The following is a 13,243-nucleotide window of genomic DNA, read 5'->3' as shown; positions in this document are numbered from 1 at the left end:
AATACAGCACAAATTGTGGCCTTTGGAGACCGTAGTCTTACACTTTTGTATTAGTTGGACTGGAGAGAGGGGAATACATATTGTATGGTAAGTTGGCTAAATTGCATTTTGCATTACAGCATGAAGATAAGGATAATTTTTGTTAGCAACTCAGGTAGGGATTAAATGAGCTGTTCTGTGCTCATGGCTTTGTGTGACGCCACACTGGCTGATCCCTGGCAGTCCCTGGGCAGACAGAGGTTGTTTGAGGACCCAGACTGAATCTTAACCTGTCTGAACACAACTGCATAGCACAGAGAATACAACACACACATACATCTGTCAGTCTTATTCTGGATGTACCATAGACTTTATCAACACTCTGTTTGTAGCTGTGCTTTATCGTTTCCAGCTAGACTCAGTGGAACAAAGACAAAATGAATATAAACGCTCACACACAAAGCTGAGGGGAGACAGAGAGAAGTAGAGAGGAGGAGTAGGTTTAGGTAATACGGATGTCTTCAGTGGAGATAAGGAGGTAGGCACAGGGTCGTTCCATGTCGATTTCAGCAAACCATTACACCCACCATTTCAGATTGTTCTGAAAGTGTTCTTGTAGTTGGAAACAGATAAGCATTCCGGAAACATTAGTTTGTTGAAATTTATTTTGATCTCTGAGAAATTAAGCTACTTGATTGCACCCAAGTGTATAGGATTCATATACTATTAAATAATTATAGTACCCAACATCCGATTTGGGCCAAACTTTTTCCTAACAATGAGTAAGACATGAGGAATCCGAAGAAGTGGTCAAAAGCCATCCACGGACCCCCCACACCCTATGCCAATCCCACCCCAACAAGTATATACAGTAGTATCAGTTCTTTATGTTTGACAAGTAGTATGGAAATGCGGCTCAGAGTATTGTTTCTTCATCCTATGTAATGTATTCTCAGTGAATTTGGTGATGGTTTTTGCCCCAGTTCAGAGAAATTAGTAATTGAAGTGGTTGAGTTTATGTCCCATCCTAGATCCTTATATTACCAGGTTTGACAACTAGATGGTGCTGTTCCTGCTATCCATACTACTTCTCAAACATAGAGAAGTGAAACTAAATACTAATTGTTGGGGTGGAATTTCCATGGGGTGTGTGTGTGTGTGGGTCGGGGGGGGGGGGGTGGGGGGGGGGGGGTCCGTGGGTGGCTTTTGACTATTTCTTTGGATCCCTCATGTCTAACTCATTATTAGCAAAAAGTTTGGTCCAAACCGGGTGTTAGGTACTATATTTATTCAATATTATATGAATCCTGCAATCAATTAGCTTAATTTCTCAGAGATTCAATTATATTTCAACAAACTAATGTTGCAAGAATGCTAATCTTATCTGTTTTGAACAACAGAAACAATTTCAGAACAATCTGAGATGGTGGGTGTTGAAATCCTCTTTGTTGTGCTTTTTGAGGTGGATCGACCCTCAGCAAACACACAGAGAAACACTCTTATCGCCGCAGTATATTATCCTGCATGGTAACTGAATGGAGTCCACGTCGTCTGACTGTTGCTCCTTATCTGATGCCTGTGGACATTTCTGTTTACCTGGGACCTGTTCTGTGTTTGTCAGAATATTGACTGGGCAGCTCAGATGATGAAACAACAGAAATGTCCTTTATAGACTTTACTCTGGTCATAATGTCCCATACCAGTCACTCAAGTCGGACACTATATCTCTCTGTCTGCTTGAATATCTGCTGGAACAACTCCGGCCATTATAAACTTTGTGTGTGTCCGTTCAACCTACACTATATAAACAAGGGTATGTGGACACCCCTTCAAATGAGTGGATTCGGCTATTTCAGCCACACCCGTTGCTGACAGGTGTATAAAATCGAGCACACAACCATGCAATCTCCATAGACAAACATTGGCAGTAGAATGGCCTTACTGAAGAGCTCAGTGACTTTCAACGTGGCACTTCATAGGATGCCACCTTTCCAACAAGTCAGTTCGTCAAATTTCTGCCTGCTAGAGCTGTCCTGGTCAACTGTAAGTGCTGTTATTGTGAAGTGGAAATGTCTAGGAGCAACAAAGGCTCAGCCGCGAAGTGACAAGCCACACAAGCTCACAGAATGGGCCTGCCGAGTGCTGAAGCGCGTAGCGCATAAATCGCCTGTACTCACTTGCAACACTCACTACCGAGTTCCAAACAGCCTCTGTCAGCAAAATAACTGTTTGTCGGGAGCTTCATGAAATGGGTTTCAATGGCCGACCAGCCGCACACAAGGCTAAGATCACCATGTGCAATGCCAAGCGTCAGCTGGAGTGGTGTAAAGCTCGCCGCCATTGGACTCTGGAGCAGTGGAAACGCGTTTTCTGGAGTGATGAATCACGCTTCACCATCGGACGAATCTGGGTTTGGCGGATGCCAGGAGAACCTGCCCAAGGCATAGTGCCAAATGTACATTTTGGTGGAGGAGAAAAAATGTTCTCGGGCTGTTTTTCATGGTTCGGAATAGGCCCCTTAGTTACAGTGAAGGGAAATCTTAATGCTACAGCATACAATGACATTCTAGACGATTCTGTGTTTCCAACTTTGTGGCAACAGTTTGGGGAATGCCCTTTCCTGTTTCAGCATGACAAAGCCCCCGTTCACAAAGCGAGGTCCATACAGAAATGGTTCATTGAGATCGGTGTGGAAGAACTTGACTGGCCTGCATAGAGCCCTGACCTCAACCCCATCAAACACCTTTGGGATGAATTGAAACGCGGACTGTGAGCCAGGCCTAATCGCCCAACATCAGTGCCCGACCCCACTAATGCTCTTGTGGCTGAATGGAATCAAGTCCCCGCAGCAATGTCTCAACATCTAGTTGAAAGCCTTCCCAGAAGAGTGGAGACCGTTATAGCAGCAAAGGAGGGACCAACTCCATATTAATGCCCATGATTTTGGAATGAGATGTTCAACGAGCAGATGTCCACATACTCACGTAGTGTAACTAGGCTAAACAAACCAGCTACAACCATGCATGTTAACCAAACGCAGTCATACAATGTCTACAAACAAGTGCATTGTTAACTAAATAGAGACAGAAACTGGAGGTGAGTGGAGGGAACAAAGTGTGCGTATTGCTTGACTTGGTAAATCTCCATAGCCAGCCTTGGCCCCCGGACTTAACAGGCTTATCATTAGATATTTACCCGTGGATGGACCAGGCTCTCTCTAATCCCCCTTTATAATTTCAAGGACATTTTTTAAATTCCTTTAGGCCAGTTGTTGCCAGCAGGAGAATGGTGGGGTTGTGAGATCAGATTACTGCATGGGTGTTTGTGGATATGAAGGTGAGCTTGAGAGCTGTGTGTTGCATATGATTTCTGTGTAACTGCAACTCAAGTCTGCACAGTAAATACATATTGCTTTGTTTACTTTGACAGCTTTTGTTGGCATTACCTATTTACAGTGATTTCATATGGAATATCCTTTAGGGGTTCTTCAAATTGAAACTGTGGGGGAACCCCCATAAGTTCTTTGAAGAACCCTTTTTGATGGATCATCCAATAACCTTTTGATGGACCCCCCCCCCCCCCCCCCCAATATTATTATTAATAATAGGCATAACAATAACACAATATTTTAGATGTCAGTGTTTTTTATGATTTTAGTGACAAAGCAGAATAAAAAAAATCAAAATATGAGGTAAACTCCCAGCAGAGCCCCAAGTCCAATGGGTATATCCTCTGTGTTGATGTTAATGTGTTGATGTTCTCCGTATCCATAGCCAGAATGATTTTGCAGTGCATGGTGATCAAACAGGTTTCCTGTTATATTCATCAGAGGTGTAAAGAGGGTGAAGTATTTGAATCCCAAAAATAGTAATTATACAGATGATTAACAAAACATGCACACGACAGTATTCATACCTTGGTTTTTGTGGTAAATGATAATGGAACAAAAAGTTTTGATAATGGTTTTCATACACATACCTTGTCCATAATGTAGAGGCCTATGGGATATTCATTGAAGAGGTAAGGGAGGAGGATGGTACATGTGATCTGCATAACATACCAACACCAATTCACATACCTTTGTATGCCTCTTCCTCTGTATACCTGCATACACAGACACAAAAAGTGAGCAGTTCAGTCATCTGCACCCAATCCAGCTGGCCTTCAGCATATTCTTATTGCATACATATTCTTACCTCTTTGTTGATTGATATCCATTGGATTGTGTCCATTTTCTGTTTTAGAAAGATGTGCACAAATATCAAAAGATAGATGGTATCACCAGAAAACAATATCAATTTAGATCATACAAAGGGACAAACCTTACATTTTTTTACCAGGTAAGTTGACTGAGAACATGTTCTCATTTACAGCAACGACCTGGGGAATAGTTAAAGGGGAGAGGAGGGGGATGAATGAGCCAATGTAAGCTGGGGATGATTAGGTGACCGTGATGGTTTGAGGGATAGCTTGGGAATTTAGCCAGGACACTGGGGTTTACACTCCTACTCTCACGATAAGTGCCATGGGATCTTTAATGACCTCAGAGAGTCAGGACACCTGTTTAACATCCCATCCGAAAGACGGCACCCTACAAAGGGCAGCGTCCCCAATCACTGCCCTGGGGTATTGGGATATTTTTTTTTAGACCAGAGGAAAGAGTGCCTCCTACTGGCCCTCCAACACCACCTGCTCTCCCATCCAAGGACTGACCAGGACCAACCTTGCTTAGCTTCAGAAGCAAGCTAGCAGTGGGATGCAGGGTGGTATGCTGCTGGCCATTAACTTGAGGAGATCTTTACATTTTTCATTTAAGTGCCTGCACCTGCTGTCCTTTCAAATTCAAATCCAAATGTTTCAGATGGTCAGTTAGGTTCCTGCAGGAACCCCCACCAACTAAGGAGGTTCCTCGATGAACCCCACCTTATATGGAGTTCTTGGAAGAACCTTTTGGGCACAATTTTCAGTGCCAAGAACCCTAAGGTTCTTCAAAGAACTTTGAGGATCTTAGAAGAACCCTTGTTGAACCCCTCATTTTTAGAGTGTAGTGAAGAAACATAGTACTGTGTAAGAGAATGAAATGAAAAAAGACTAGATTGGACAGATAAATTGAATGGATAGGATTAACTGGAGAACTTTGTGTGCTAAATATTACTCCATGCCTCCGCCCCTCTCCTTTCCCCTCCCATAACAAAGCAGCCCTCTTCACTTTGGTGCGTGCGTGATGTCACCACACAGGAAGTTCCTTATAAAGTCAGTCAGGCGGACAGGCAGGCAGCACAGAGAAGAGAGGGCTTGGGACAGTATATAAAATAAGTACTGACAAATCTACTGGCACTCAACAGGTCCTACACACAGACACAGCACTCCTCTGCCAGATACCTTTTCTACAAGATGAAAGACATGTCATATAGCATTTGATGGTTAGGTTAAATCCCCTGCCATATCCCCCCCAATAATGCCAGAACTCATAGCTTCCCACTTTCCTTTGAACCTGAGGAAATTTCCCAATATGGTTCACCCTTTCCAACACCAGGATATTCATGTGGAATGACGTTACATTCTCACAGCTGATTATAATAGCTTTCTCTCCAGCAGGAAGGGTGGGGTGTGTTAGATAGAAAAGAAGGAGGCAACATCATAGCTGGAAATGACTCATCCACTATCGAGGTCATCAGATTGATGACCTCTAGCTGTTGAGGTAATCCTGTTACGTATATGTATTTTCACTGTGAATTCAAAGTTTACTTGGAAATAAACAGCAGAAATGGTGCCATTGATTGGACACTGATATATAGATTGTAGTTCTTAGCGACTAACCAACATTTCTGGTATTTTTTGTTTTTTAAACAACTAATTGACCAACGTTGGTTCAATTTTTTAGAATTCCATTTCGCTCATTTTTTTCCTGTGAGCTCAATGCACACATTGCGCAGTTTCTCTAGAGAAAAATCAGTTCAAGCCAGAACTGTGTGATGTAGTAGGGAGTTGTAGTTTCTAACAGGCCAATATTCTACATAGTTTAGCAAATGACCATAGTCCATTGTGTGCCTACTTGTCTGGTCTGTGTATTTATTTTACGCCTGCTACGAGAAGAGACAGAAGAATGCTCAATTGAGAGGGATAGAGAGCAGTTGCTTTGCGAGGTATCTCTACCTGAAAATACATGATGTAAGTCAGGGATCATCAACTACATTCAGCCTCAGGCTGATTTTGTCTTAAACGGATGGTCAGGTGGCCGGAAAATAATTACAAATTATTTGTAGACTGAAAATTGACCGCAATAAATAATATGACAAAAACATAATCATTTAAAACCTTGTGTACATTTGTATATGATCACATACTGTATATCTCTCTATTATGCGTGGGAATACTTTGGAACAGATTTCCCCAAAATGTATTTTCCACTACAGCCCCGTTTCCTGTAGTCCACATGTCTTTTATGTCCAACAATTATTATTGTTTTTTGTTTAGCTCAGAAAACTGGGGGTCAAATTCAGCCCAAGGGCCACCAGTTGGGGAATCCTGGTCTAAGTTATTTATAGTTGGTATTCAGAAGTCATAAAAGTATACTTTACTTTGAAGAACTGCTAAAATAGTGATATAGGCAGCATTTAGGCAGCAGCTCTATAGTGATAATGTCATCAAATGAAACAAATGTAATATACACAACTGACATATTGTAGTAAAGTAATGTGAATAAATGATGGTTAATAAGTGATAAGCAGTAATGAGCAGTCACTACCATCATAAGACTTTTATTAATTGTTTTATTCTGTGTTATTACAGCGTTCAACCCACATAACCCACATAAATCGAAAAAGCACTAATCGCTCAGCACTAATAGGTTGGCATAAAATAAAAGTTTTGTTATTATGGCAAGCTGGAATCTCCATAAATGAGTAAGCCTACACATTGTCATGCCCATATAGCGTTTTTGTTATATTTCTCTTGCAAAGTATTTTCATGAATGTGGGTATATCAATGTTTCTCCCAACATGTCAGTAATAAATGGTGATGAGAAACTAGCATGTGTAGTGACAGTCTGAAGCACATTTCTGTGATCAGTCAGCCCAGTTAGGAGAGCAAGGCAAGGGCCCTGGCTGAGACTGACACATCTCCTCTCATGTATCTTGGCAGGACATTGGCTCCGTTCAGACCCACACAGACACTTCCAAGCCTCTGCCTTGAAAACTTAACAAATCACAATGCAAAAGCCAGTAATAGGCTGTCATCTCTCGCTAAAATGTAAATATTACCATACTACAACACTTTAATCCATTACCGCAAACCAGACTCCATGCTTCTGAATGCTCCAGCTATCTCAGATATTAATCGACTTCCTCTTTAGTATGAAGACTTCTGAGAAAAGGAGGGATTTCAGAGTACGCCACCATACACAGCAGGTACTTCTATTTTGGTAAGATGAAAAGTGGTAAGGGCGACTCATCCATTGCATCACTCTTCATCAGTGTTCTGTTGAAGTCTATGAGTGCTCCCAAAGCTTAATAGTAGTGGGTGGAGCGAGCATACACTCCTCGATCACAGGGTGTGTTTAGTCTCCGGAACACAATCTGAGGGAGTTACTGGAAAACACATCATACCATTACACTGTCACCAAGGGTAGAATTGTCAAATCGAATGAAATGTTATTTGTCATGTGTGCCGAATACAACAAGTGTAGACGTTATCGTGAAATGCTTACTTACAAGCCCTTTCCAGACAATGCAGTTAAAAGGTATGACAATTAACAAATAGATACAAATAAAATAGTAACACAATTTTGCAGAGTGCCGGGACCGAGTCAGTGTACGAGGTAGTTGGGGTGATTGATTGAGGTAATATGTACATGTAGGTTTGGTTAGGTGATTTCTTGAAGTACTATGTACATGTAGGTAGGCAGTGAAAAGCAGTCTTATGGCTTTGGGGTAGAAGCTGTTCAGGAGCCTTTTGGTCCCAGACTTGGCGTTCTTGTACCGTTTGCCGTGTGGTAGCAGAAAGAACAGACTGGGAATTGCGTGGCTGGAGTCTTTGAAAATTTTTAGGGCCTTCCACTAACACCACCTGTCATAGAGGTCCTGGATAGCAGGGAGCTCGGCCCCAGTGATGTACTGGACCATACGCACTACCCTCTATAGTGCATTGCGGTCGGATGCCGAGCAGTTGCCGTAACAAACGGTGATGTAGCCAGTCAAGATCCTCTCAATAGTGCAGCTGTAGAACTTTTTGACAATCTGCCCATTTCAAATCTTTTCAGTATCCTGAGAGGGAAGAGGCGTTGTCGTGCCCTCTTCACGTCTGTGTTGGTGTGTTTGGACCATGATGGGTCCTTAGTGATGTGAACACAGAGGAACTTGAAGCTCTCGACCATTTCCACTACAGCCCCGTTGATGTGAATGGGGGCATGCTCGGACCTCCATTTCCTGTAGTCCACAACCAGCTCCTTTTGTCTTGTTGACGTTGAGGGAGAGGTTGTTGTCCTGGCACCACACTGCAGGGCTCTGACATCCTCCCTGTGGGCTGTCTCATCGTTGTTAGTGATCCGTCGTGTTGTCAGCAAGCTTAATGATGATGTTGGAGTTGTATGCGGCCACGGAGTCGTGGGTGAACAGGGAGTACAGGATGGGGGGCCCCCGTGTTGAGGGTCAGTGTGGCGGATGTGTTGTTGCCTACCCTCACCAGCTGGGGGCGGCCAGTCAGAAAGTCCAGTATCCAATTGCAGATTGAGGTATTTAAACCCAGGGTCCTTAGCTTAGTGATGAGCTTGGAGGGCACTATGGTGTTGAATGCTGAGCTGTAGTCAATGAATAGCATTGTCACGTAGGTGTTCCTTTTGTCCAGGTGGGAAAGGGCAGTGTGGAGTGCAATAGAGATTGCATCATCTGTAGATCTGTTGGGGCAGTATGTGAATTGGAGTGGGTCCAGGATGTCTGGGATGATGGTGTTGATGTGACCAGCCTTTCATAGCAGTTCATGGCTACAGATGTGAGTGCTACAGGGCGATAGTCATTTAGACAGGTGTTCTTGGGACCATTGTGGTCTGCTTGAAACATGTGGGTATTACAGACTGGGTCAGGGAGGTTGAACATTTTTGTGAAGACACTTGCTAGCTGGTCAGCACATGCTCTGAGTATGTGTCCGGGTAATCCATTTGGCCCTGCGGCCTTGTGAATGTTAACCTGTTTAAAGGTCTTACTCACATCGGCTACGGAGAGCGTGATCACACAGTGGTCCGGATCAGCTGGTGCTCTCATACATGGTTCAGTGTTGATTGCCTCGAAGCGAGGATAGAAGACATTTAGCAAGTCTGGTAGGCTTGCATCACTGGGCAGCTCACGGCTGGGTTTCCCTTTGTAATCCATTATAGTTTGCAAGCCCTGCCACATCCGACGAGTGTCAAAGCCGGTGTAGTAGGATTCAATCTTAGTCCTGTATTGACGTTTTGCCTGTTTGATGGTTCATCGGAGGGCGTATAAAGATTTTTTATAAGCTTCAGGATATGTGTTCTGCTTCTTGAAAGGGACATTTCTAGCCTTTCGCTCAGTGCAGATGTTGCCTGTAATCCATGGCTTCTTGTTAGTATTTGTATGTACGGTCACTGTGGGGACTATGTCGTTGATGCACTTATTAATGAAGCCGGTGACTGACGTGGTAAACTCCTCAATGCCATTGGATGAATCCCGGTATATATTCCAATCTGTGCTAGCGAAACAATTCTGTAGCTTAGCATCCGCTTCATCGGACAACTTCCATATTGAGCGCATCACTCGTACTTCTTGTTTGAGATTTTGCTTGTAAGCAGGAATTAAGAGGATGGAGTTATGGTCAGAGGGCGAGGGAGAGTACAGAACAACTGTCCCCAAAATGAGTCGTTTCTTTTTGAGAAATTCATTAAATTACAGTGCTACTCTATGCTGTCTCCCAACTGTGTGTGTGTTATAATGTGCTTTCACAGTAGGGGGTATGATAACATGTGGGCTCCAACACACCCACAGGCACACCTCCAAAGACAATACTGTCCTTTCATTTACGATTTATACAAAGGAGTGTCCATCATTCTACTGTATAAGCCACCTGTCTGCACTATACTATTGGAATAGTTGGTGTTGGAGAGATGATGACCAGGGTGGAGCGTGTTCCCTGTCACCTCGCCTGTGCTCTTCCTACCAGATTCACACAGCCCAGTGTGTCTGATGTTATTACTGAAATGTTTCTTCTGGGGAGAAGCTGTAAGACGGACAGCTGTGGTCTAATCCAGTATGTCCTGCTGGACAGACCCTCTGGTTCATAGCCAACTGAGCTCACAAAACCAAAGGAATTCAGTAAGACTTGCTGACACAGATGAAAGTATATCCCTAACAGGCCTTGTTTCCGGAGCAGTTTGACCTAACAGGCCTTGTTTCCGGAGCAGTTTGACCTAACAGGCCTGGTTTCCGGAGCAGTTTGACCTAACAGGCCTTGTTTCCGGAGCAGTTTGACCTAACAGGCCTTGTTTCCGGAGCAGTTTGACCTAACAGGCCTGGTTTCCGGAGCAGTTTGACCTAACAGGCCTGGTTTCCGGAGCAGTTTGACCTAACGGGCCTGGTTTCCGGAGCAGTTTGACCTAACAGGCCTGGTTTCCGGAGCAGTTTGACCTAACGGGCCTGGTTTCCGGAGCAGTTTGACCTAACGGGCCTGGTTTCCGGAGCAGTTTGACCTAACGGGCCTGGTTTCCGGAGCAGTTTGACCTAACGGGCCTGGTTTCCAGAGCAGTTTGACCTAACAGGCCTTGTTTCCGGAGCAGTTTGACCTAACAGGCCTTGTTTCCGGAGCAGTTTGACCTAACAGGCCTTGTTTCCGGAGCAGTTTGACCTAACAGGCCTGGTTTCCGGAGCAGTTTGACCTAACAGGCCTGGTTTCCGGAGCAGTTTGACCTAACAGGCCTGGTTTCCGGAGCAGTTTGACCTAACAGGCCTGGTTTCCGGAGCAGTTTGACCTAACAGGCCTGGTTTCCGGAGCAGTTTGACCTAACAGGCCTGGTTTCCGGAGCAGTTTGACCTAACAGGCCTGGTTTCCGGAGCAGTTTGACCTAACAGGCCTCGTTTCCGGAGCAGTTTGACCTAACAGGCCTGGTTTCCGGAGCAGTTTGACCTAACAGGCCTGGTTTCCGGAGCAGTTTGACCTAACAGGCCTGGTTTCCGGAGCAGTTTGACCTAACAGGCCTGGTTTCCAGAGCAGTTTGACCTAACAGGCCTTGTTTCCGGAGCAGTTTGACCTAACAGGCCTGGTTTCCGGAGCAGTTTGACCTAACAGGCCTTGTTTCCGGAGCAGTTTGACCTAATAGCAACACGTGTATAATGTAGTAGGCCTATGTTGTAGCTAGTACATGTTATTCAGTTTGTTTTACAGGCTATCGAAGATGATCAAATATTCATCTAAACAGCATAAATAAATGCTATAGTATTGTTTGTCTATTACTCTAAAATCCCTCACTAACACTTTACTGTTTTAACACTGGAGCTGGTGTTGTAATGGTTAACCCAGAAGTTTCTGGAATGCATCCGATGAGTATCCCAGGGTTTCCTGTTTTTCCAATGGAAGTCTCCTAAAGATGAGGTCAAGGCTTTGCTAATGTAGAAATCTATTAATCTAAAGCAAAAGCTGATAGCTAGGGGAGTCAGCTCTCTTCTGGCTTCGTGATATATGCCCTCTCGGGGGAGATATAGCAAACACAGAACCACACAAGGACCCCCGCTCCCTGTGTCACTGATAAAGATTTCAGATGTTCTCTCCATTCAGGAGTTGGAGAGCACATACCTTCAAAGGGGCAGAGCTAATGGACTGAGGGATAGATCAATAACCTCAAGGTTAGAAAAGCAATGAGCTTGACATAACCTGTGTGGAGGGAAAAACACATGTTTCTAAAGAGGAGGAACACATCTAAAGCACACAGATTAGTTAGGATTAGTCAAATAAACAACGTGCGTTGGTGTGTGCTGATGACAGTGTCTGACTCATCCAGGGCAGAGTATGTGCATTGTCAGGACTGCTTTTGTTCCGGTCTCCACTGGAATTAGGCCCTCTTCTGAAGTCAGTGAGGCTACCTGATCTGATCCAGGGCTGCATCCACATTCATTCCTGACACTGGAGCTGCTTTGGCTCTGTGCTCACTGGACTTTTTAATGGGCAGGCCTACGGGCTCAGGAGCATGTTGTCTCTGCCCAACTCTAATTTTCCACCGCTGTACAGCGAGAGGGCTGTGTGAATGCATTCATTCAGGGGAAATAACGTGTCCCAGAGAAGGTTTGTGAGAGGATGCAAATGCACGGTCTCGTTCTGAGGGCATGGAGACCATGAGCCGAAGGGTCACATGCTGAAAGCCAATACACATGAATAACCAAACCACTGTCTGTGCCACAATAGCCTTTGTGGTCGGCCCTCATGCATTAATGCAAGTCACTCCCCTGGATCTAATGGCAATCATGGTGTTTCATTGAAAACACAATGCATCATGTATGGGCCAAGGAAAGAACCCTATACCACATTTCAAAGAGGTTCTCTCTAACAGTGAAACATTTCATAGTATTAATACCTCAGAATGGACAAGCCATGCAGAGAACAATTGCAGTTATCACCCATTCTCTCTGGATTGTTGTTGCAATGCAACTTCTTTTTGAATTATGTAACAAGAGAGTTGGATGAACAATACTGTACGTTTGTATGTGCTTCTTACCAAGACCCTACCATCAGTTGTTTTAGGAACTATTTTTTAGGAACTAAAGCAGGAAACAGATAGTCTTTTTAACATAGAACATGCTTTGTTCTGAACCTGCTTTGCCCTTCTTTTACAATGTGCAGGCCAATGTCAACGGTATATATATAGCACATTAAAAGTGGATTGGATTATACAGTATGCTGTCTGTGCAGGAGTGAAACAGACAGTGACACAGACGCAGCTGGCCTCGATCACCAAATGTAGGTGCCATGCTTTAAAGACAGTTTGAATTATGGGAGTGTGGCCCTGGCGGGCCTGTAAATTAAACAACTTTAGTTTATTCTAGCCTTCTTTCCGGCCTCCCGCAAACCAAGAGACATGCGCCTCCACACAGCCGTGGTCCCTGGCAGGAAGTAGACCAGCCGGGGGAGCTGAGCCGACCTGCCCTTGCCCTGCTCTGGGCCAAACACACTGGGCCTCTCCTCTGGTGCCTGGAGGTGTGGGCGTGTGGGAGGGTTCCACAGCTCACAAGGCACCACTCACTTACCCTAGAGCAAAATAACAGAC

At 44.3% G+C, this 13,243-nt stretch overlaps 1 protein-coding gene across 1 annotated transcript in view; it reads left to right on the top strand.

Moving 5' to 3' along the window:
• Positions 1 to 13,243, top strand: part of shank3a (SH3 and multiple ankyrin repeat domains 3a) — a 684,304-nt gene that overhangs the window by 131,184 nt on the left and 539,877 nt on the right. The window lies entirely within an intron of this gene.

Source organism: Salvelinus namaycush, chromosome 2 (genome assembly GCF_016432855.1).
Source record: "Salvelinus namaycush isolate Seneca chromosome 2, SaNama_1.0, whole genome shotgun sequence".
Lineage (NCBI taxonomy): Eukaryota > Metazoa > Chordata > Actinopteri > Salmoniformes > Salmonidae > Salvelinus > Salvelinus namaycush.
This window is presented reverse-complemented; position numbering and strand designations above follow the sequence as displayed.